This window comes from Hyperolius riggenbachi, chromosome 6 (genome assembly GCF_040937935.1).
Source record: "Hyperolius riggenbachi isolate aHypRig1 chromosome 6, aHypRig1.pri, whole genome shotgun sequence".
In the NCBI taxonomy this organism is placed as follows: Eukaryota; Metazoa; Chordata; class Amphibia; order Anura; family Hyperoliidae; genus Hyperolius; species Hyperolius riggenbachi.
The window spans coordinates 293,980,096-294,007,047 of record NC_090651.1 but is presented as its reverse complement, the minus strand read 5'-3'; the positions used below and the strand labels follow the sequence as shown (position 1 = coordinate 294,007,047).

Sequence of the window (26,952 nt, the reverse complement as noted above, 5' to 3'; positions counted from 1 at the left end):
AGGCCCAGTCCGAGTATCCCTGGAACATCACCGGACACCTTTTCCACCAGGTCAGACTGGAACTCACCTGCTTATTTTTGTGTTCTACCTCGTTAAGATCACCTGGATCATGGTGAAATCTTACCTCTAACTTAGTGTACTGTTTGTTTACCCGTTGTAACAAAGTGTGGTCGTCTTGGATCAAACCCTGTTCCCCTTTGTCCCATGTCGTGTTCTCCTTCAGGAGGGGAACTTCCCGTGAAACTTTGAACTTTAGAGTTCTCTTAACAATTTGAGAAATAACGTCATCAAACCCGGATGACTGGATCCATATGGGATCTCCGCTCACCCAATATGTTCCCCTTGACAGATCCCCCTTATCGGAACAATTATGAAAATGTACCTTGAATGTGTCCTTAGACATGATGCTAAAAACCAAACCTTTCCTTCAGCCACCGGAACTATCGGTTTGGCTTCAGGGTGGATCTTTTGAATGGTAGCCTCGCATTCTGTGTTATTGAGCCCGCAGGCTTCTTCACTAAATTTGACTTGCCCCGGCAAACACAGGTACCTCTGGGAGAATTGCCCGCATGAGGACAACTCTACTCGTTTCACCTCCCCGTCTAGCACGAAAAAAGTTTGACCTCTCAGGTCATGGTGTAAGACATGTGTTGAGGTGGGAACTAAGGAAGTGGCGGTGCCTAAAGGAATGTTGCACCGTTTCCATTTGTTCACCCAAACATCTTGAAGTTTCCATGCAAAAGATCCTTCTCCAGAAAAATCAATATACCTCCCCTTGTCCAATCTCAGTTGGACAGGATCTTTAAGCATCTCCCTGACAAAATATGTCCCCAACTGTCCTGATTGGACCTCTTCCCCCTTATGTCCTGAGGCACAATATGTACCTGAGGTCGGGAAGACTGTACTCTCTGCCATCTTTCAATTAAGAGTACCTCTTCACTTACCCAACTAGCAGGAGGATAAGCGGCTGCATATGGACTGTGTAATATCGTCCCCTGTTGTGACCCGTGTAATGTGAATGGGGTTCCCTGTGTTGGCTTTCCCTCCCCCGGGACCGCTCTCCCCACCCTCTCTGTCACCTGGACATGTGGTTCAATCTCAATTTTTACTTCTTGTTTCGAGAACCACCACCCCTCGGCTTTCCAGCCTTTACGTGTGTATAGTTGTTTCAGAGGCACTCTCTGTTGGTAGTTCCAGAGTGTGATGTTGTCCCCCGCGTCTCTCCGGCAGGAGAATTGACGCCTCCTGCTCGTTCCTCTCCAATCTGGAACCATCTCACTCTGGATAACCAAGACAAGGTACCCCTGAATCACACTCTCCACCTTTTGCATGTACCCATTGTACTGCAATGTACCTTTTAACAAAACTTTGGATCGGTGCATCGATTCTGGGAGTGTGACATTCAATAGCAGATTTACACTGCCATTCAATTCATACTGCCCGCACACCTGACCCTTCAGACCTGTCACCCACCTTGTGCCATGAAATTTGTTTTCACCTGGCACAAGTGCTCTTTTCCTCCATCCCAGCATGGTCCATCTGTGCCAAGCGGAGGGAGGTGTGAAAGGATTAGTACCTTTGTCACCAAACATTGACATGCTTGGGCCTTGCATTCTCATTAACCCCTTATTATACATAAGAATGTCCTCTCTTCGTTCTCCTGGGATGAAATAGCAACCTAGGATCACTATCAGCACGGTACTCTTCATTATAAAAGCACCACCTTGGGAAAGAAAAACATTAGCAATTTGCACTATGCTTTGCTCAGTCAGTTTTTTTAGTCGTTTTCCGATCTCAGGAATCTCGTGTTTTAGTCTCTTTCCAATTTCAGGAATCTCGTGTTTTAGTCTCTTTCCAATTTCAGGAATCTCGTGTTTTAGTCTCTTTCCAATTTCAGGAATCTCGTGTTTTAGTCTCTTTCCAATTTCAGGAATCTCGTGTTTTAGTCTCTTTCCAATTTCAGGAATCTCGTGTTTTAGTCTCTTTCCAATTTCAGGAATCTCGCTGTTCTCCAACCTCAGATTGGCATCTGGAACCTTTTGCTTATCCGACTGACATCTCCATCTTTGCTGCCAGCACTGCAGCTGTCTCGAGTCCATATTGCCAAACTCCTGAAATCGAAATACAAACAAATCAATTCTTATTAATGATTTGGGATTCGCCCTGTGGCTTGTACTCTGTACACTTTAAATTGATCAATATATACCGTAATTGATCTCGTTGCTTTATGGTTCTCATGAACTCTGTTTACTCTTTTTGGAAGATTGGAGTTAAACCTCTCTCACCTACCTAAGTACTATCCAAAGTACTTACCTGTGTAAAATATACTCCCGCGGACTTCACCTTTGGAAGCTCTCACCTCATTGCAAGCTCCCTCCACATCCCCCCCTATCTGTCCATGCGCGGCCGTCGCATGCACAGATTACGGATGCCACACCTGTTGTTGCTTTGCAGGTGAGCCTGCAATGCTCTTACTCATTATCGCATTTACTTATCTCAAACCTCATTGCGATACCAGCTCTGCTAGAAGTTCAGCAACCAGAAGAGTGGATAGGGTGGCACTAGATGCCCTGGTAGGCAGCCCCAGGGGGGTAACAGGGGTTAGAGACCGTGCCTCCGGAAGAGTAGGTACAATTTATGGCACAAGAAAGTATACAAATATCCGGGCACCAATCAGCAAGATAATGCACAAACTCCTTTAATCCTTCCCCAAGAATTCTGACAGACAAATTGTATGGCCTAACAGCCGTTTCACAGAGAAATCTGCTTCTTCAGAGGCAACAATAATGCTACTACCCCCATACTACAAAAAAAAATGGCTGCCTCCCTGTAGGAAGGAGCACTTTGCACTTAAACTACACAGGGTGCAGGGCTAAGCATTCCAGCATCAAATGCCTATATGCAGATCCCTGAATGCCCACTTGGTAGGTAGTCGTATGGCAAACCTGTCCTGATACACTGTCACTCTGTAAATGGCAATTCTTTCATTTGTATAATTGCCCCATGAACTGCTGTTGGTTCTTGTTCTTTGTGCTACACTTGATAGGAGCTGGAAAAAAACATATTTGACCAATCAGTGGACGGAAAAAATGCACAAAAACCAGCCCCAGCCCAGCATAGACCTCTTAGTCAAACTCTGGACCTGTCCACGACAAAAAACGGAAAAAAAACGTTACTGCTCTGCAGCAGCGGCGACGGATACCTGGATTGGTCAACTCCCTTTTTTTCAAACTCCGGCACCCCCCTGATGCACTGTCCCCCCTTTTATCTATTGGGAACTCATGCTGCACCACCCATTAAGGTGCCCCACTTACAGGAATAATCCCGTAAGCAACTCATTACAGACACTTTCCTGCTCTGCGCTGCTACGTGTCTCCCTGCACCTAGCTGGGAAACACTTCCTATCCGTGACCATGCTAGTCTTACAGTAATAGCTTGGTGCACGTATTCTGGCATTCCTTTCCATGGACCCAGGGGAAATACTTCGGGATCCGAGATACTCAGTAGAATGTCTCTGTATTTCTACCCCCCTTCCTTTCAGCTGCTCTGCCCGGAGCCGCGAGCACAGCCTGACGTGACGTGGATCCCCCCAGCCCCTCCTCCCCCCCTGCCATGACGTGTGGGAGCCATGACTCTTGGGGGCGGGCCCTCCCCAATGCCGCCATTTTGAGTCCTGGACTGCCAGCTAAGATGGCTGCTATCAATCTCCTGTAGCAACCTCTTAATCCTATACACCTTAGGAGAAAAACAAAAGCAACAGAACAAACATTTCCTGCATAGTTACACATAGAATCGATACACAGTGCAAAAAAGATCAGCATTCCGCCACACACACTGCCTTCACAACCGGAGAAAAAAAACCTTGTCCCAGCTGCAATTCTAAATGCTATACATCTTAGTATCACCCAGTGACGTGGAAATCTCTCTCTCTACACAAACCATCTGCTTATCTCAGCCATAACTCAGACCTACTAAAACGCGCAGTATAACTCTAAACCACATTAACTGTTATCATCCCAGCTAGAGCTTCTGAGACGAACATTTATCAGCCGGAACTGACCAAACAACATTAAACATATGCAGACATTTAGAAACCTTTTAGCAGCACTGACTGGAACGAGAGAAACTTGCTTTCCTCTCTACACTTACCACTCCGCTCGTGGAGTCTCTTAGAAAAACGCACAGAGGAAAAAAACATTCCGACCGCGAAACCCGGCAGAGTACAGTAGTACTACACCCATTATCTCAGCTGTAGCTACAAACTTACTTTCACAGCGACCCAGAGACATTGGCTGTGCCTTCCTGTCTCCCCTCAGCTCCCCGAAAAAAAACATACTTCCAAACCTCACGGCTTACAACCGTCTCACACTCCCTCTTTCTGTCTACGCGTCTCCCTTCCCTCTCCCCCTCATCCACTACTAACAGACTGAAACACTGCTGGCTTCTCTCTGCAGTGGGGGACCCCCCCCCCCCCACACACACACACACACACACACACACATCTGGAATCCTTCCCAGTCTCTGGACAGGGAGAGAGAAAAACAAAAAAAAGAACAGAGAAGGGGAGAAAGAAAGGAAAAAAATGAAGCACGCCGCCTCCAAACTGCAATTAACACAGAATGCACACATTAACAACTCCTTGCACAACACAAATACAACACGGATAACGCAATATAACAACGTAAATCATACATGCCTGATCAGCGGACTCGTGGCAATTCATCAGCTTTCCGCAACTTCTCCGCGAAACTGATTGGACCCCGAAACTTTCTGAGCGTGTTATCTCTGTTATCTCCGTCCCCACACTGGACTGGCTCAGTGGATCGATCTCCCGCAGCAAGTTGCAAGCTGGCCCCGAAGTGTCCCGTTGCGATCCAATTTAGGCTTAACTGCTGTGCACATGCAGTTAAAGTGTAACGTCCAAGAGTTTCGCCGCTGATATCCTCGAATTGCAGCCCGTGTGCTTGGCTCACGCACACTCCCCACACCTGCTTATTAGCTTGATAAGCTTTACAGTCCACGTCTATTCCGCTTGTTTTGCTGTGGAATATCTTGAAAACTTCGGCCCCTGGCCCCTGTCTGCCTGTTTTGCTCGACAGCGAAGGGTTTCAGCACCATTGTTATAAACTGTTCTAATCACCTTTTTCCGGCACCAGCAACTTCTTATAGTTGCGTCTCACGGACTGTGAGATAACTTGACTCTCAACACAGCAAGCAGGAGATAGACTTTCTCAGGCTTCTTCAATATTCACGTTATTTATTCAGGAAACAGAAATACAGATAGATACAGTTCATCATATCCTAGCCACGCCAATCTTCATGTTGCGTTACAAGCTTCTTGATTAAACTTCCTGCTGAAGTCAATCAGGTACCTTCTTTCTAACCTACGTTACACTAGACTACCTATGTACAGCATACATTATATCAGATTACATATAGAATGAAAAATACTTAGAGGTTCCAGTCAGCATTGAGAGCTAGTGTGAAAGTAAGAAGCAGAGTGAGCTCCCATCGCTCAATCGGGGTTTAATACCGACTAGGAAAGAGTTAACTGTGATCTCATCTTCGCCATCCCCTAGATCAGACTATTGGTGGACCCCCTCGTGGTGTCATCATACACACCTACTCGATTAATATTCAATGAGGCCTTTGACATACATACAAGAATTTGGTGTCTGGTAAATATGGCTGATGTTTACTGTTCTAGTGGTGTACATGCACAGGTCAGGGAGACCTGTGGCCTTGTCCATAGAACAGCTTCTTGGTATGTTCTAGTTCTGACAGAACTGAAGATTTTCTCTCTAAGAGAAAATCCCCTTAAAGGGCAGATCTGCTTCCCAAGCCTTTTTGACTAACTCAGTCCAAATAACTGAGGCCTACTTAAATTATAACAGGTGGGCGCACTGAACACAACAGGAAGGTATATGCAGTGATGGGTATTACAAATGTGCACCTGTCACACACACGTACAGTGAACAGGTAGAGTGACTGGTGGTATTAAATATCACACTGTGTGCGCTCACGTAGGTAGGTAGGTGCACTGAAGTGAACAACAGGTAGGTATATGCAGTGATGGGTATTACAATGTACACCTGTCACACACAGACAGGTACCGGAGAGGCACAGTGACACTGCGTGCACTCACGTAGGTAGGTGGGTGCACTGTGAACAACAGGTAGGTAAATGCAGTGATTGGTATTACAATGTGCACCTGTCACACACACAGGTAGTCACTGAATGTGCTGGGCCTGGCAGTGGCACACACAGTAGGAATTAGCAAGGCTGTCTATGCAACACAAGTGTCTGTGAGACACACACACACACAAAAAAAGATCACAAGAACAAGATTAGCTCTCAAAAGAGTTGTTGAGGGGTGCTTGTTTAGCAATAACAATCAACAAGGAGCAAGCTAAGAAGCCTACAAGAGCCTAACTAAGCTTTCCCTATAGGTCTCTGCATAGCAGCTCTCCCCTCTCTAATTACTGCAGGCACATGGGTGAGTCCAATGCCTGACACTGCCTGCCTTTTATAAGGGGGGGGGGGGCTCCAGGAGGGAGTGTAGCCTGATTGGCTACAATGTGCCTGCTGACTGTGATGTAGAGGGTCAAAGTTGACCCTAATGATGCACTATGGGGGCGAATCGAAGTTCCGGAAAAGTTCGCAGTTCTCAGCGAACGCGAACCACCGCAGTTCGCCTGGAACCGTTCGCCGGCAAACCATTCAGGCCATCTCTAGTGCTGGGCCTGGCAGTGGCACAGTAGGAATTACCAAGGGGCCAAGGTCCAGCAGCTGCGACTGACTGACAGGGCTGTATATGCAACACAAGTGTCTGTGGGACACACACACACACACACACAAAAAATAGATCACAAGAACAACATTAGCTATCAAAAGAGCTGTTCAGGATGAGGAGTGCTTTTTAGCAATAAGTATCAGCAAGAAGGAGCAACCTAACAAGCCTAACACTAGAGCCTAACTGAACTTTCCCTATGTCAGCAGCCAGGTTCTCTCCCTTTACTGCAGCCACATGAGTGAGTGAAAAGGCTGACACTGCCTGCATTTTATAAGGGGGGGGGGGGCTCTAGGAGGGAGTGTAGACTGATTGGCTACCCTGTGGCTGCTGGCTGTGATGTATAGGGTCAAAGTTGACCCTAATGATGTAGTATAGGGGGGTCAAACTCGCATATAGTTTGCGGTTCACTGCAAACGCAAACCACTGACGTTCACGTGAATAAGTTCGCGGTCGAACCGTTCGGGCCATCTCTAATGGTCACTCAGTTTCAGTAACTCCATAGGTCATTGAGAATCCATATTTGGCAACAATTACTGGCAGGGGCATTGCTAGAATCCTGAAAGATCTGGGTCACCATTCCAAGGTTGAAGGGAGAGTATGGCGTGCTTTGTGAGCTTTCATCCAACTTCTTGAACTCTGTGTCTGACACAACGGCAGCCTAAATCCCAGCCAGAACTGGTATGGGGTGCTGAGGGCATGTCTGAGAACCAGCCTGGCCGGGCCTGATTGTTTTAGAAAGAGGTGGCTGCACCTGTGCCATGCCAATTGGCGCCAACATTGGAGGAGATTTGAGGCATCACGAGATGCACTCTGTGCCCTATCATCTGGGGCACAGTGAAAGGAGATTTGAGTCACAGTGAAAAGATATTTGGGGCAATAGCCTAGAATCTCTTGCCCTATCAACACAATTGGTCATTGGAAATTGCTGTGATCATTTCAACAGCACTAGTTCAGGCAGAAATGTTGCACACATTTTACTTTAAATTAACAAAAACATTTAGTGACTGGGGTCTGGGATGTAATTAACGGGATGAAGCTTGACAAGGTGTGCCAACATGTATTATGCATTTTCTTGTTTTACAAACCTGATCCATTACACTGCATATGTTAAAATTCATTAAGTAGGGTACGTCTTGCCTTAATTAATATTTTCCGCGTGGTTACATTTGGCCTAAACTAATATTAACCTGAAAACAATGTGAAACTCCTGCACGTCGGTTCACAGAGTGCATACTCTACCAAGGGAATTCTCCTCTAAATGACCTCATATGGATGCTTAGCGAACCAGTCTCATTAGCTTGGAGAACAATAACATTACGGCTGTATTATGCCAGCATACATTCCTCGGGATTCCATTATTATTTTATCTAGGGAATATCTCTGATGGATATACATGGAGCTGTTTTTCAGACATTTACTAACAGATAATAAGACCGAAACCGAAAAACAGCAGAAAATGTAATGTTCGGAGGAAACGCCTTTGTAATTACAAAAAGAGCCATGAAAATGTTTCAACAACAGAAATGTAAGTAATAAACATTTTTTTAATAATAATTAGTGTCAATGGTTCATTAGCCAGCAAGCACATTGGCGATGTCTATTTAGAAACACCGGGGAATAGCTTTGTTTTATACGCACATAAACACAAAGTAAGCAAATAAGCTATTCCGCAGTGTTTCTAAATAGACATTGGGTGACAGGGCTGAGTTTCTGGAAAGGCCACAAAGGCCCGGACCTTGAGCAGCTGCAGCCCAAGGGGGCACCTAAACATGAAAGAGGGGTTTCTATATATGAAAGAGGAGGCTGAAAATGGGGAGGAATACATGAAAAGGAAAACTGATGCTCAAGGGAGCTGTTAATGGGAGAAAAGGACTGCTGTACATGGGTTATACACATGAAAGAGGGGGCTGCACATGGAATGGGAGGGACGCTGCTGCACAAGAACGGGGATCCACAACATACACGGTCTAATGGCAAAAAAAGTATAAATCTGGCGTTGTTGGCAGTAAGCAGAGAGAAAATTTGAGCTAGTCAGTAGGCAATTAATATATTTTATTTATTAATTTTGATTTGTTGAATTTTTTTTACATTTATTATTTATTTTTTCTGTTTGGACTTGATGGACGGATATGTTTTTTCAACCAAACTAACTATGTAATATTGGTGCAGGTGTTGAAGAGTAGTAACAAATGTGTCTGCTATGTACAGCTTATAACTCTGGCAGCAAGGTGGATGAGTATGGGTCATCTGTACTTCAAATAGAGTACTGTTGCTAATTTTGCAAAGAAGTGCAATTTTTAAGCTTCCTTCAGCCAAACCTCCCCAGTAAACAAAAGCTTCTCCATTGGATGAGGGGGCTTAGATGTTTTGCTTGCATTGAAAGACATCCATAGCTATAATTACTAGGTAATGCCCAGTGATGTTGATCCAAGGATTTTATCTAATTGCCGTCTGGAGTCGGGAAGGATTTTTTTCCCTTTTGGGGCTAATTGGACCATGCCTTGTAAGGGTTTTTCACCTTCCTCTGGATCAACAGGGATATGTGAGGGAGCAGGCTGGTGTTGTACTTTTTCTGGTTGAACTCGATGGACGTATGTCTTTTTTTCAACCCAAATAACTATGTAACTATGATGTCATTCACTAGAGAGTTGTGATTTCAGTGGGGTTTACAGCTGGCCCTACCTCAATAATGTGATAATTGATAATGGTTTGGGTTCTTCTGAGAAGAGGGAGAGGTGGAAGGAGGTTGAGAAGCTACAACTGTGTATCCGCTAGTCTGCTTGACTGCTGGCAGCTTGCACTAAAAAAGTTCCATTTTTATAATCTAAATATTCAAAAAATTAAACATTCCTGTACTAAAGTAGAGTAGAACTTTAACCATTTCAATCCACAGGTGTTTTCACCTTCAGGATGGAAGCAATTTTCCCCTGTCAGCGATCTCCAATTCATTCGCCAATAACTTCACTACACTATCACTACTCATCACACGTAAATGATCTATATCTTGGTTTTTTTTGTGAGCGATACTTGTTTTCAGTAATTACTTTATTTTCTATGCATTTTATAGGCAAATACACACATAAAAAGAAAAAATATACTATTTCTCCAATTCCATCCCCTATAGTTTTAAAATAAGCAATGCTACTGCAAATAAAACCCACCAGTTTTATTTGACCATTAGTCCCGGCTATCACTACATTTAAATTAGGTTCCTAAAACAATGTATGGCTTCAATATATTATGTGGAAATACATTTTTTCAGTTTGTTTTTTTTCATGTTCCATCAATTGTAAGCCCTTATGTACTAACATAACAGTAATATACCCTCATGACATACATATTTTAAAAAAGCCCCTAAGGCAAATCCTCCTTTGCTGGACACCACCTTCTCCACCAGTTTGCCAGATTCTGTCCCGGCAATATGAAAGGAAGGGAGGGGTTCCTCCAATAAATGTAAAATATTTTATATTTGTCATCATGCAGCTGAAAAAAGGCTGCTATTTATTATTATAATTTAGAAAATAGATTTTATTTCTGGAATCTTGTATTTTTTGTTTGGGTCCACTTTAATAGCAAAGCCCCCATACATGCTATTTTTTACCAAAATTGTTACATATCTTAAGAAGAATGGTGGGTACAAGGCAAAAAAATAATACTTTGCCGTTTTTTAGAAAATCGATTTAAGCAAATTACGCTAAATTTTACGTGAAATTACGAGTGACTATACAAAATCAATTGAACATTTGCCAAAATGTATGCTAAATTTAGTGTTATCACAATCAGCTGTTTACAATCATCACTAAACTTAATAAATAAAATTGTTTATCTTTAAATAGTATGACGGTACTTTATAAGTTGTTTTGTTAATGTTTGTCTGTTGTGAAACCATTTCTCACCTTGATTTACATTCTAAATTGTATCACAGATCTTTGCTGCTGACAAGGTGCATTACTGTGGAATGTTTGTGTGTATCCTCTGATGACGCTAGTTTGCAAAACTGTTTGGGAAGGAGACAGGCGGCACCTTTATACTGTCCTTTACTGATAACCCATACACGCGTGCAACTTTCTTGGGGTTCCCATTGCATGGGCCCCGTATGTAAGATTTGTTTTTATGCTACTTTTTATGCTGTTTTTACCATGAAAACTCTATATTAAACGGTTTACACTTAGAGTTGCCATTTTTTTTTTGGTTTTTTTATGTTTACTACTGATATCCATTCGTGAGATGAATCATTGCTGAATTGGTGGACCCTGGACAGACTGTTACTTCCTGATGTCCTACCAAATGAATTGTTGATACAACCTTATAATGTGGGTTGTCACCAGCTGGTAAGCCTCTTTCCTTTTTCTGGGTATCCATGAATGCAGAGCTGTGCCGTGATGACCCCAATATTTATTGTGGTGGAGATTTGCCTGCTCTTATTCTTTGTTGAAAACTCGTCTTCTGTTTTTGGACCCTGCGCTGATCATTTATAATTTACCTGTTTGTGAACTCTGGACATTGTTCTTCTCTCAGCAACGGCCACTATGTTTCCTTGGCGCTGATACACATATGCAAACATATAGATATAGATGGTATTTCTGATTCTAAAACCAAAGTAATTAACGTAAAATTGAGTATCCTAAATAATGTATTACATTTTACTATAATGCATTATGGTTCCTCTTTAATTCCAGGTCAATTGCTTACTAAGTACTAATGTTATAAGATAGTGGAAAAACATAAGCAAACCCAGCTTTCATATTACTGTGTTTACAGGTTCTCTTTGCTCTCTGCCCAGCATTGCCAGCTGTGCAGAAATTTATGGACAGTACATAACATTTCCAAGCTAATTAAGGTTATCCTTAGAGTCCATAAAAAGTAAATTTACATAAAAGGATATTGATTTTTTTTAGCGCTTCAGTACTAGCCAATCACAGCATGTTCCTATCTCATGCTAATGTAAGACAAGCTTGACAATTTGTTTTTTGATAGCTGTCCCCTCAACAGCAAAGGATTCTCTGTATGTTACAAACTGCTTTACAGTCTGATGTCAGCCTGCCTGAGCATGTGGACCTGTCTTATACAGCCCTTAAGCCGTAATAAAAATAACCATTACCACTAAAACACTACTAATGCTGTTGTGAATTAATTAAAGGTTGTCTGGTGCATTTATGGGAATGTGTCCATGATAGTTTTGTTTTACTATTCTTTTTTAGGTATCAACAAATATATAAATATAAATGAATAAAAAGCTGGAAAAAAAAGAACAAAAGCAAAACATAGTGGGATGAGGTGCATGGAACAATGAAGCTGATTCCAGTGGGAGGGAAATAAAGAGAAAGAATGGACTTGGCCTCCAATTGTCACTTAAAGATCCAGCTTGCCAGATCATTAGCAGTTCTGGGGTACCTGCACACATGCTAAATTTTGGCTGAGGTCGCCCCAACAATCCACCATGGCAGAGAACAGTGTAGCTTATGTACAAGGCTTTAGTTCATGTTGATGTTCTTAAGAATACCTGGAACCCCACATATGATTGGTTCTGCAAGCTCTTGTGAGGCAGCTGATACCGGTACTGTAATGGCTAAACCAGGTGTTTAGCTACTCTAGTGCTACTACTCTGCAATGCTCGCAATATTAAAAACCTCAAACTGGTTCAATCATGATAAGCAATTGAGGGTGGCTACTGCAGCATAAATACTGCATATCACAGTTTTAAATCCTAAAGCAATATGGGGTGTGGAGAGGGGTACCACTAGACCACCAGGTAAAGCTATATGGGGCAGGGAGAGGGAGCTGCCAGCCCAGGACAACAGTAAAAAGTATGTGAAGAGGAAGCATCTGAGTCAAATGAAGCTCAATACAGAATGTAGGTCCATGACTCTCTCTACAAGTAATGGTGCTGCAGTGCTTTGGACGGCATTATCCAGTTTTCCAAATAAGGAAACCCAGATTCAAACAAAAAGCCTGAGAAGTGGTTATTTATGAAAATGTATGTCTTGTTATGTTTTATATGTCTGTTTGTTATTTTGGGCCTTATTTTTCCTTCAAGGAGAAGGGGCGACAGCACTGGTAGGTTTATGTACATTCAACTCAGCCCACAGTATCTTATGACCATCTCCATCTTTTCTATGTGCACTGCGTGTGAATTGGGGCATAGCAGGGGCGTGTCTTGTTATTCCTTTTTCCTGTCTCCAAAAGTTGGGGATATGCTTTTGAAAGACAGAAATGGACATATTCAAAGCTGCTGCCCATTGCAAGTAGCTAAGGCAAGTGGAACATCTTGGCAATAGTGGACTTTGCCACCTATTATCCAGACACAGAAGTGCTTTTCTCCCTTTAGAACAGACATGGTTGCAGATGCTTTGCTGGATTCATAAAAGCGGAGCTTCCTGCAGTGGTTCTCAGTGACTAGGGCAAAGTCTGTCTTGATGGAAAACAAAGGCTACAAGCACAGCCTCAAGAAGATGATATCCTCAAAGGAAACTGAATCCCTAATAGTTATATAGTGTGTTTAATGTGTTAAATATTTCTTCTGTTATCCTAGCCACACATGAGTTGTCTGCTCTAGTTAGATGACTCATTTTTTCTAGCTACAGCAAAGTCCTCAGTATCCGGCACAGGTGGGTATTGTCTGATGCTTGAGCAACCGGTCAAAAATAGCACTTGCCTCCACTTCCCCGTACAGCAGAAGCAACAAAAGTAAAAAATGCATATTAAAATTATTACAGCAAAGTCCCTGTTATTCAAATCTCAGGCATCTCAAAGTCTGAACTAACTGGCACGCCTGAGGGGGATAACTGGGGCAGAAATATGGCAGTTTGCAGGGCAGAAATAACTTTAACGGTCCTCTGGGCACTGTCTTCTACACTTCCTGTAGCTCCCAGCAGCTTTCCGCCTCCCTCTGTGTACGGCTCTCGGCTTGCTGCCTGACTCTTATCGGGTCAGGTGCCACGCTAGCAGCCGTGCATGAATGCCGAAAAGCTGCTGGGAGCTGCAGGATACGTAGAAGACGACCCCAGAGAATTGTTAAAGTTATTTCTGCCCTGCAAACTGCCAGAGTTCTGCCCCAGTATCCCCCTCAGGCATGCCAGTTAGTTGAGACTTCAAGAGTTCTGAAGAATGGGGACTCTGTTAAGATTTTTTTTTTCACTTTTGTTGTTTTAAATAAATACATGAGAAAATGTATTCTAGCAAAGCATTTTCAAGGGGAGGATTTGACAGAATTCAAGCCGTTTGTTCATGCAGGAAAAGCTGCCTTATATATTTGTTTTAGTTCATTATATGTTTTAATGTACCATGCAAATTTCATATTTCATATAATTTCATTCAAACTGTTAAGTTAGGGTACAACTTTAAATATTACTTGGTGTATTTTAACTAATGAAACTTCAACTTTCATAAGATTTTTTTAATTTGTAAGCTAGAAGATTGTTGACATGTTCTTGTTACAAGGTCTTTCAGACAGCAAGTAGATAACATTCCTTAGCCAGAGAAAGTCAAAATATGAAAGCATAAACAAATTGAAAGTGTAATACCATTGTCTTATGCCATCTTTTTTATAATCTGTATAAAATTAATATTATTAATGTTTAAAGTTATTACGTTTTAATATGCAATTATATCTTATATTATAAATTGTTTTAAGAAGAATTATATAATAGGCTTTATATTTAAATGTAATGAAGCCCTGTATACTTCAATAAGCATAAAATTGCTGTTGACTTTTACAGGTCTGCTTTGCTGGGTCAAAACATTTTTGCAAAAGGACAGACACAATTCAAACTAATTAGTAGAGGGACATATTATCAGAAATACGTCATAAAAAGATAGATAGAATAACATTATTTAATATTTAAAAGTGCTAAAGTCTGGGGCAATTAGGTCAAAGATCAGGTCATAGAAAAAGGAATGTAGACAAGATAGCTGGTGACATCCATTTTTAATTATAGACGTCAAATTGACCCAAAAAGCAAATGTCAGCATGTGTATATATCCAAATGACGTCAATTCCCACAAATAAGTGAAATAAGGAATTTGTAAATAAAATTAAGTAAATGTTAGGTATTTAAAATATGACAAAGAGTGACACATGGAAATCTTAGCCAATCAGAACAAGAGATTTAGGAAAATTCCAAACTAGGCAGCCATATTGCATCCAGTGATTATAAAAGTAGGAGCTGAAGCACATAGCACTCACTAGCCTACCAATCTTCTGAGAAGACACACAAGCTAGAAGCTCCCTTCCCACACATAGTTCTAGATACTGAAGAGATGACAGAGAAGGGGTAATATACTTAATGTTCTGGTGATTTACTTTATTCATTTTTCAGCATTAAGTTCTGTTAGGATGTAAACAAGAAGTTATTTTAGAAGCTATTTGTATGTTATTTTTTCAAGAAGATTACTACAAGTTTTACGCAACTACTATATACACAGCTATTGATACAGATGAGACTACTTTTGATCCTATTCTACATAACACAACTGTTATATTCTTTTTTGAATGTACTTAGAAGATTAATGATTTCTTGGCTATAAAGGTCTGATGAAATGGAATACTGTTAGAAGGAAACGCTACTTGGAACTGTTTATATTTTGTATACCTGTATATGCTGTATGATAAGCAAATATTATTTTTTATATATTACTGAGTTAGCGATCATGCAAAAGGCAAGAACTGCTCAGGTTTTTGACAGTTTTGGGATCTCAGGATCTTTTCAAATCTGAGGAATGCTTAACCACACATAATGCAAATTTCTTTGATTTGAAAGAATTGAAGATGAAAGCTGTTCATGACCCAATCAGAATAGAGAAATGGTGCACAATGTAGGTTACTAGTCACATGATCTAGCCTACCAATGACTGCTCTGTCAATGCAGTTTTTCTAACAGATTCTGTTAACTGAGACCTTCTACACTTATAAAATATTAGTGTAAGGCCTGACACACACCATGTAATTTCCCATTAGATAGACAGATCAAAATGATTATTTCTGACAGGTCCGATCTGATTTTCTATCATTTTTTTAAATTTTGTAAAGTGACCATAAAAAACGATTGGAAAAGTGGAAATAATCAATTCGACCCGTCTTTGTGATGGGAAATTGCATGATGTGTACCAGGCATTACATGTATTCAACATGTATTCAACTTCAAGTCCAGTCACAGTTCTCTCTCTGTCTACGACCATTTGCACTTCTTTAGATCATGGCTATGCCTTGGTTACTTGTATCTTAAACAAAGGGGGGACATCTATAATGTACACAAAGTATATTTCTTTGGGTTCTGTATTTTGTTCCATCTGTTCTCATTATTACAGGGGCTTATGCACAAAAATTATCTAAACATAAATATTTATCCATATATGGTAGCAGGTAGGCGGCTAATTTACTGGTGCATGGTAGGCTTCCTTACTGTGCTTCAAAGAACCTTTCCTGGAAAATTTTCAGCATACACAGTATATTTTTTTTTTCATATTTTTCCCCCTTCAGATTATCAATCTGTGCTATATAATAGGTGGGAAAAGATGAACCATGTGAAATTGCTGCCAGAATATAGTCAATTTTCAAAGCACAGATGGAGATCACTTTCATCCTACTTGAGATAGACTCTCTGCAATTTATACATACATTTCAGAGCACTTATAAGGAATAAGATTCATAGGTCAAGGAGCTCTGGCAGCGATTGTTAAAAGTGTCTAATGAGTACACCAGCCCACACATTTTCATATCGCCTAATTTTTACAGCTAATTATAGATCAATATTGTGCCAAATATTATAGAAAGAAAATTAAGCTTAGACTTGTAAATGCAATTATACTAGCCCATTACTGTACTAATTAAAGATAAGATTTGCATTTCTTAAAGACAATTCAGCCAAACTAAATCTACTAAACAGTAATTTACCTTTTGGGGTTTGCAAACACCAAAATAAATGTTTACTTTTGTGGCTGCACATTGATGAAGAAAGCCATAATGGAAGACCTTCGTGTTCATTACCGAGGCAAAGTCACTTAATAGAATTTTGAGAGCTGTTTTCTACTAATAAATCTAATGGTTTGCTTAGTATCTAGGTTTGAAAGAAATGTATACTTGTAAGGGTGGAGTATAATAGGGCTATTTCAATACCTTGAAAAGTGTAAAACAATGGTATAAAAAAAGAGAAAAAAACTCTCAAGAATCAGAATTTGATAAGTAAAGGGTATTGCACGAGGAATTATTTCTGGCACAGACAGCTCAGTGATGAACGTACAATAAATAAATATTAACATACATGGTTTCATAGTGTATGGGCACATGTTACACATTGGGGCAAACACACATTACACATTGGGGATTGCTATTTAGGAAGGGGGGGGGGCTGAGTTGAGGGCCAGGACAGCTTGGGAGAAAAAAGAGTTTCTGTGTCTGGAAGTCGTGGTTGTGGTGGTCCTGAAGTGGCGACAGGATGATAATGATATTAGGTTGAGGTAGTGGTTGCCAGGGTGGAAAGGACCATTTGCGATTCTGATTGCACTGAATAGCAATCTGGAGGAGTGTAGGAGGTCTAGGGTTGGAAGGGGGGCCCCAATAATCTTCTCTGAAGCCTTGATAACCCGCTATAGCTTATGCTTGTCACTTACAGAGACACCGGTGTACAATACGATGATAGAGGAGCATAATATTGACTCTATAGTGGCAGAGTAGAAGCAGGTCAGAAGGGCACAAGACATTCAGAACTTTTTTAGTAGCCACAGAAAGAACAGATGTTGTTGAGCCTTTTTTGTGTTTTGAAGACAATCTCTTGCGACCTTAGAGGTGAAATTAAATAATGAAACAACTCCTGTTCAAGAAAGGAAAACATTTTACTTAAATGTCAGCAGTGCAACATATTTCATTTTTTCAGATGTCCATGTTGATTGATCGTGAAAAATATTCCATATCATCAGCTAACAAAGTTAGAAAACTGGATATGTAGTAAAATATTATTAAATGGGCAAATAAAAATATTGTACATTGTCTAGAAATGCCCCTTAAAAGTGAAGCTATATATTCTATATTGGCAAAGATTAGTTACTGTTGTTAGGAACCTTTGAATGAATGCTGCTTGAGATTGTGCTACTGCTACTTGCAACATGTAACAAGTACAAACCCATTTCCAAAAAAAGTTGTGACACCGAGTAAAATGTAAACAAGCAGAATTTGGCACTCTCTTACTGTGATAGGGTGTTAACATTTCAAAAATGTTGAACATTTCATCCTCTTTAGTAAGTATTGTCAATAAAATTATTTAATTATTGCATTATTTTCCAGTGCAGTGTTCTACAAAGTGGTGTACCCTGCCTCATCTTTACCTTTCAGAGACTCCCACTCCCACTCTACCTTTCTGAGAGATACATAGATCAGCAATGGCTGATGTCACATTTCACGTAAAACATAGACTTACCTGCTAATCATATCAATGCAGCTAAAACTTACAAAAGTAAGGTAGAGCTTTTAGCTCTGATTTTTAACATGAAAACTGGGAAAATACTTACATAGCTATTAAATAATACTTAGATTTTATATGTATATTGAAGTAGCAGTAGAGTATTGCACTGGGTCAGCCATCAGTAAGAGCAAGAAATTTTGAATTAGGATGATATAATTTATTGGCTAACATAAAAGAACAAGAGTACGCATTCAGCTGTGCAGCCTTCATCTGACTTCAATCCTGTTTAACATTAACAACGGGATTGAAGTCTGATGAAGGCTACACAGCCGAAAGCTTACTCTTATTCTTTTAAGTACGCCAAGAAATAGTAGTATCATCCTGATTCAAACCTCCTTGCTTTTATTTGTATATTGTAGATAGTTGTCCTTTAATTTCCTCAGGAAACAGTCCAACAAAGATCAGGGAAAAAAAATCTCCAGACAACCACCAGAAATCTGACAACTTGAACATGACTCCTGCACTAAGGGATGTGCATGCGCAGAAGACCCCGACTGATGTGACTTAGTCAGTTACCAGGCTGATTGCAGCTGAATGGAGGCACATGGGAGGACGGCGAGGGAGTCAACAGTTCTTATGGGTATGACAGCACGGAGCACCGTACTAAATTTTCTTACTATAGGATTCTAATTAATAATCAGATATAATTTCAGTTACGTTTGTGGCCACATTTTAACATAGCAACACAGTGACTGCTCCATTTAAAGCAAAATCTAGCCACTGGCTGACCTGTATCCACAACCTGTGCTGGTGTCCCTGCAGTCCAATCTATACTGTTTCTAATATTCAGCGAGGAGAGGGCCAGCGCATACCACAAAGGCTGCATCTGATATGACCAACAGCTCACATGTGCAGCACCTCCAATAAGCTATCTGCACACTTCGCATTCAATTCAGATGCAAATCGTATGCACAACTACTATTACTTACCATGCAAGCAGGAAACTCAGGAATACGGGCTGGGAGCAGCTAACCTGGTAGTTACATACTAGCAAAATTAGGAAAAAGGGGGGGGGGGGGTTTGCGCAAAGTATAATATAATGGACACTTGCACCACGGTGAGGCAAGTGTCCAGTATATTATACTTTGCATGCAAACTATAGTGGAAGCCAAAGTTCCTCCATAGTATAATAAATGTAGCATTTGTTTTGGATGCAGGGCATGCATTTTCAGCCTAATAAAGGTGGTGCATGCCTGAGCGATTAACCAGTCAATTGCAGCATGTTTTTAGGGATGCGCAACCCCCCCCCCCCCCATTCATAATTTCGCTAGTATGTAACTACCAGTTTAGCTGCTCCCAGCCCGTATTTCTGAGTTTCCCGTTTGCATGGTAAGTAATAGTAGTTATGCATATGATTTGCATCTGAATTGAATGCGAAGTGTGCAGATAGCTTATTAGAGGTGCTGCACATGTGAGCTGTTGACCATTTCAGATGCAGCCTTTGTGATATGCGCTGGCCCTCTCCTCGCTGTCCATTAAAATGTAAGTTACACATTTTTGCTTAGCTGCTCCCAAGGTTATACATATGTTGTTTTTAATTTAGGTTAGGCCACTTGCCCGGAGGTCTGCCTCACCATGGCGCAAGTGTCCAGTATGTTTTTAATATTACCCCACTATGGTGCATGCTGTGGATGTGCAAAGGTGGTGTAGAGGATAGCAGTCTCATGTACAATGCCAGGGTCCCAGGTTCCAACCATCTCCCAAGTCACATGAACGTGTTTCCCCTGTTGCTTTGTATAATCATGTCCTATGTTGTATAACTTTCTGTTACCATTGTATGTAAACCTATTTAGTGTCCAGCGCTTTTTCTGAGATGGTATTTTGCACTAGGCTGGGACTCTCTGTCCTTCTTCTCCTCGTCCTCCTTGTCCATATCATTCTCTTCATCATCTTTAATACTATCCAGTAGAATAGTCACTCACCACTTCTTTCACTATAATCACCACCCAGTGCTATTATTATTCCCATCAACAAAATTCTCATCATTATCACTTTTATGACTACCTTTATGGAGCTGATGCAATAATAAACATTACCATCGCTGTTATTGCTTATAATGATGTATGTTGAGGGATGAAATGGACTGAACTGGCTGCAATTCACTGCAAAATTGCTGATTGGGAGAATTTTCGTGAATACAGCAGAGATAAATATGTTTTTTTCTTCCTGCTTGAATGAATATATAAAGAGTAAGCTGAAAATGTATTTTTTTTTTTTTGGTTTTGCAGTGCATTTTCATTACTGTCAGAGACCTCACAACTAATCAATAAATGTCAGTTAACCTAAAATGGTTCTGGGGCTGCCCGGGCAGACTTTTTTTTGCTGGTCTGGTATATATACTTTAATTCTTAAGAGCAGATATAAACTGTTACAGCACAGCACAAGCTAGAAGAGTAGAATTAGCAAATTAAGGTTAGGGGAATTAAGATTAGGTGAATTAGTATTAGATTAACAAAAAAATATACTTTCTACTATACTATACTTTCATTAAAGGGAACGCATACGTATGTGTACTGCGCAGGAGCAAGATGACTAAAGGGACAGAAGCATGATGGAGGATGAGCGTGGCCAGAGCTATGGAGGTGCAAGGGATGATTGATAAATGACGGCGTGGCTACATGACATCTGCAGGGAGATGGGGGAAGCCCTAGGTAAGTGAAACTTTTTTTTTTTGTACTCAGTTAAGGTTCCCTTGAAAGTTTCCCTAACAGCCCCACTTAATAAGAATAATTCTCAATTGAACTAACTGAGTCTCCAGATGTTTGTCACCATCATTGATGTTAATGCATTTTGGGTAAACTTGAATCTTAGCAAAATTTAGCTAAATTCAACCAAAATTAGGAGCATTTTTATCAATACGGAAATCGCCACATTTAAAGGATCATTTAAGGCTAAAGAAAAATGAGTTTTACTCACCTGGGGCTTCTACCAGCCCCCTGCAGCTGTACGGTGCCCATGCAGTCTCGTTGGATCCTCCTGTCCCCGCCGGCAGCTACTTCTGGTTTCGGTGACAGGCCCGGCAGGCCTGGGAACGCTAGTGATTCTTCGCGTTTCTGGCCATAATAGCGCCCTCTATACTGCAGGCTTTTATTCATTACTAGCAGACTCAAGCCCATTTAAAAATGGGCTCTAGGGTCTGTGGTATACTGCGCACATGCACGCACACCCGGCCGCTCGTTCATACGCCTGCCTGGCTCCCTGGCCCTGTCCCTGTCCTCCTGTCTGTGTGAGGCTGAGTCCGTACTGCGCACATGCGCAGTAGCAAAAAGCACGGACCCAGCTACACAGAGAGCCTATTATTATATAGGATAAAGATATTCCCTAAAAAGGGATTTAAACAATGATGCTGGCCAGCTTCCCTGCTCGCTACACAGTTTTTTGGCAGTTGGACAGAGCAACTGCCATTCACTAAGTGCTTTTGAAAATAAATACATCCCTGAGAATCCCCTATGAAGAGATGGACTAGTCCAAAACCTGTCGCTTCTGTCAGATTTCTACTACCTACTGTAAGTGACAGCAACATAGGAGAAAAGTAATTTATGGCTCATTTTACTCTGGAAAACACATACTTCCTATTTGTATGTTTGCACGTATTTTACATTTTACAACTTTTTGCCACAGTGCCCCTTTAATCAGTTGCTCTCAGTTATAACTGAAAGAAAACTGATTTTCAAAGTAATGTCCATGTTTTTCTATGGCGCAGTTCCCACTGTACGCGTTTTAAAAGCTTTTTTACAATGCACTGCTATGGAAAAACGTGTACCAACGTGTACTAACGCATACTAACACATACTTACACACACTAACGCATACCAATGCATTAAGTGTAAAAGGTCCCTTAGGCTATCCCATTGTAAGTGGTTGCAGTCGGTAAGGAGAACCTTAAGAAAAAAACACAGAGACACCGGGAGCCTGGATGGTGCAGCATGTTCAGGAAATGCAGTGTTCTGATTATTAAAACATGCAGTACTCACAAAGGTGGGTTGCAAGGAAAGCAACCATCAACTGCACATGAGGAAGATAACCACCTCCAAGCAGATACATGTATTATAAACTGAACAGAGGCGCCAAAAGGATAAAAACAATATTTACATTTTTAAAACGTTGCTTAGGAGCCAGTGGTGGACTTACCTCCCTCAAGCAGACACAAGATAGCTGTGTAATTCAACATAGGAACATTTAATGGTACACTCCAAAGTTTAGTACAAGGCGTTTCGCAGGTGTCTGGCGCCAGGTGTGACTCTGACATTACGCTGCTGTGTGCTCCTACTTTTTACTGCCTAATGAAGCGGGTGTAGACCTGCGAAACGCGTTGTACTAAACCCTTGGAGTGTACCATTAAATGTTCCTATGTTGAATTACACAGCTATCTTGTGTCTGCTTGAGGGAGGTAAGTCCACCACTGCCTCCTAAGCAATTTTTTAAACATTTTAAATATTGTTTTTATCCTTTTGGCGCCTCTGTTCAGTTTATAATACATTATACATCCACCCTTGGTGGAGGGGGATATCCCTTTCTTTCACGTCTACAGAGAGCGACTTCTTAATCCTGAGTGAGGACAGGTTAATCTCCTCACCTGCTTATACAGTGGTTGCCTGGAGGTAACCCTGGTTTGTGAGTATACATTTTACTCTTTTTCATTATACCACTTGCCTTGACTTACTACACCATATTGGGCTCTTGGTTCTCCTTCTTTTATATATCCAAGCAGATACAGGTCACCGTCTGTACAGGTCACACTCTGCATAAGAAAACCTGGAGCCTGGGGGCCCGAGGAGGACACCCCTGAAAGAGGGGTGTGAATGTGAACAGCACATGGTGGAGAGGCGCCCAAGAATATAAAAATATTTAAAATTTTAAAACAAATTGAGGCGGCTTACCTAATACAAGAAATCACTTACGGTACAGTAAGATTAATAATTTATTGAGCACAAGGCAACGTGTTTCGTGAGATCCGTCTCACTTCATCAGGCCAATCAATGTGCCGGGTCAAGATAAACATCTAGCATGGAGTGCCTCTCAGAATTAGATTTCAGAAAACACATTGCCTTGTGCTCAATAAATTATTAATCGTACTTTACCGTAAATGATTTCTTGTATGAGGTAAGCCACCTTCATTTTTATATTTTAAATATTTTTGGGGCGCCTCTCCAGTGTGTGTTCACATTGTTAGTGGGCATGTTTACAGATAAAGGAATATATTTTGTGCTGTTCATCGAGGCGTGAACAAATGGACGAATAACACAATGAGTATCAATAATTTCTTGATCTATCTTCTATTTTTTTAACTTCTTACTTTGCTATGTACTATTATCTTTAAATAAAGGTTTTATAGTAAATAATATCAAGTATAGTAAATTATAGTTCATTATAATAAAATTCTGCGCAATAAAATTCTTTAAAGAGAGTCTGAAGCCAAAATAATTTCCTGTTTTTATCGCCCACTTATGTTAAGCAATAAGACCTTAGCTGATTTGCCGCAACATCGCTGCAAAACGAGTTTTTATCCCCCAAAATACTGCGGCAAAATTCCACGACTTTCCAAGTCGTAGATTTTTCTGCCCGGGGGAGGCAGAGCTTTGGGCTGTAGCTCTGCCTCCAGTCCAGTCAATCTCCACTGATCGCCACCTCTCCCCACCCCTCTCAGTCTTCTTTCACTTCTTATTGCTTAACATAAGTGGGCAATAAAAAAAGGAAATTCTTTTGGCTTCTGACTCTCTTTAAATAAAACTGTTTCTTTGATTTATTTATTGGGGGCTGGGGTGATTTGTTGCTTTATTTAATTTAATTACACGTTGAATCCAATAATTAAAAAAAAACTAAGATGTTTAAATCTAGAAGGTGGGCCATTTATATGGATACACAATAAAATGGGAATGGTTGGTGATATTAACTTCCTGCTTGTGGCACATTAGTATATGTGAGGGGGAAACTTTCCAAGATGGGTGGTGACCATGGCAGCCATTTTGAAGTCGGCCATTTTGAATCCAACTTTTGTTTTTTCAATAGGAAGAGGGTCATTTGACACATCAAACTTATTGGGAATTTCACAAGAAAAACAATGGGGTGCTTGGTTTTAACGTAACTTTATTCTTTCATGAGTTATTTACAAGTTTCTGACCACTTATAAAATGTGTACGCTGTGCTGCCCATTGTGTTGGCTTGTCAATGCAACCCTCTTCTCCCACTCTTCACATGCTGATAGCAACACCGCAGGAGAAATGCTAGGACAGGTTTCCAGTATCCGTAGTTTCAGGTGCTGCACATCTTGTATCTTCACAGCATAGACAATTGCCTTCAGATGACCCCAAAGATAAAAGTCTAAGGGGCTCAGATCAGAAGACCTTGGGGGCCATTCAACTGGCCCACGACGACCAATGCACTTTTCAGGAAACTATTCATCTAGGAATGCTCTGACCTGACACCCATAATGTGGTGGTGCACCATCGTGCTGGAAAAACTCGGGGAACATGCCAGCTTCAGTGCATAAAGAGGGAAACACATCATCATGTAGCAATTTTGCACATCCAGTGGCCTTAAAGAAAACCTGAACTGAAAATTAAAAGTCAAAATAAACATACACAGGTCATACTTACCAAGCAGTTTGCTAACCGTAGCATGGGAGATGGGTGGTCTCGTAGGGTGTCTTGCAGCATCTTCTGCATTGACCCGGTTACTGCGTTCACCAGACATCAACACAATTTCTATCCGCTCCTCACGTGTTAATCTCGGCAACATGTTAATGGCTGTAAACAAAGAGAAAGTTGTAAATAACTCATGAAAGAATAAAGTTAAGTTAAAACCAAGCACACCATTGTTTTTCTTGTGAAATGTCCTAATACGTTTGATGTGTCACGTGACCCTCTTCCTATTGAAAAAACAAAAGTTGGATTCAAATTGACGACCATCTTGAGAAGTCCCCCCACTACACATATACTAATGTTCCACAAACAGGAAGTTAATATCACCAACCATACCAATTTTATTAAGGTGTATCCATATAAATGGCCCACCCTGTAGTTTGCTCAGAAGGTATCCAGGTATGACTAATACAAGCTCCTTTACCACCAACTCACGTAGCTTGTTCGATTAGGTAGTTAATAGCAACAAACTGCAGACAAGGCACAACCAGATGATCCCCCCCGCCCAAAAAAAAAACCTACAATAAGACATAACCTTACTCCTTCAGAATCTGCATACATATTATCTATTTTTTTTCAATGACTAGTACTAAAATAGTTTCTACCTGTTGTCCTGACTTTTGTGGCCACATAAATCTCTCTCCCATGTAACTGTATGTTCCACAATGGTAATTAATGGAATCACACTGACTTTCACAAGTTGTCTCGTTAACTTGAAACCTGACATGCAGGGAACCATTGTTAATCTCAACTACACATATGTGATTCCATGGGGAGGGTGCCTTTTCAATGGCTGTGCTTAGAACCAGCAAGTGCCTGGCTAGTGAATAGGAGACACTGACAGGTTGTGAATTCATCACCTTCAGCCTCCTGTGGAAAAGGGGCCTTAGTAATGTAAGTTTTATTAAATTAAATGAAGGGGCAGAGAAAGATCAAGTAATCAGTAATCTATTTTCTGCATCTGTAGTAATCTTTACTGTGGGTGGGCGAGGAAGGAAAATTAGAGGGATGCAGAACAGTATATAATAAAGTGGGAAAGAAAGGGGATCATAATTATAACACGAAATGTGCAATTACGACACAAAATTGTAATGCGTAATTATTAGAAAATTCATAATTTCATAATTGGGAATTTCATTAAGTAATTTTTCCATTGAATTGTAATTTTGTGTTTAATTTCGTGTTTCTCATAATTTCTTCTAAAACAAGAAAACGACACCAAATTACAAAATTATGGGTAACACAAAATCATAATTTTGTGTTTTACTCAAAAATTTGTCCCTAACAGATTCTCAAATTCCAAAAATTTTCAGAATTCCAAAAATGTTATCATAAAAATTCCTGTATGGCCAAAATTACACAAAATTTCACGTAATTTTTCATGATTATCATTTTTTCCATTACAGTCGTATTGTAATTACAAAAATTATGTGAAATTTCACGAAATTGTAATCAGCACAATACGATAATCACTACTTTCTACAGTTCCAGTATGCAGCAGCAGCCTAGATTGGCTAAACCAGGGAGAATTAACTGCACCAACAATTGTCAAAAACTTTTGTCGAAAAAAGTACGGTAAGCTTGAAAAAAAATTCCCTTGCACTGTTTGGAAATGCTATAATGTAACAAGACAACAGATGAAGGTTTTCCATTTTTCTTTTTATTACTGTACTTTTCTTTTTTATGTTATTTTGTGTGTGTTTTACATTTTCTTTTCCAAGCCAATGCTCTGCTTCTCAGTAAAATCTTCATCCTCTCATTTTGTTGCTCCCATCTATTAACAGACATCTTAAAACTTCTTCCTAAGCCTCTATGAGCAATAGAACCTGCTGAAATGTATCAAATGTTTAAAAAAGTTTTAAATTGAACTTCCCATGGTTGTCATTTTAAACTCTAGCTGAATACAGTGTCTCAAAAGTTAAAGACAGATGAACTTGCGTGGACACCTGCAGACTGACAAATGAGAACCTTGGATCACCTAGAGCTAAAAGCAGAGACTGTTGAAAAAAGATCTTGCCAATCTAATGTTTACATAGACAATTCCCTGAGACCAAATGGCAGA

At 40.6% G+C, this 26,952-nt stretch overlaps 1 long non-coding RNA gene across 2 annotated transcripts in view; it reads left to right on the top strand.

Annotated features, from left to right (window-relative positions):
• Nucleotides 1-26,459, top strand: part of LOC137521607 (uncharacterized) — a 306,082-nt gene extending 279,623 nt beyond the window's left edge. For both annotated transcript variants that reach the window (XR_011022165.1, XR_011022164.1), the window contains 3 exons: nucleotides 18,633-18,829; nucleotides 20,743-20,900; nucleotides 26,376-26,459. This is a non-coding gene — a long non-coding RNA (uncharacterized lncRNA). The remainder of the gene's footprint in view (nucleotides 1-18,632; nucleotides 18,830-20,742; nucleotides 20,901-26,375) is intronic.
• The last annotated feature ends 493 nt before the right edge of the window (nucleotides 26,460-26,952 follow it).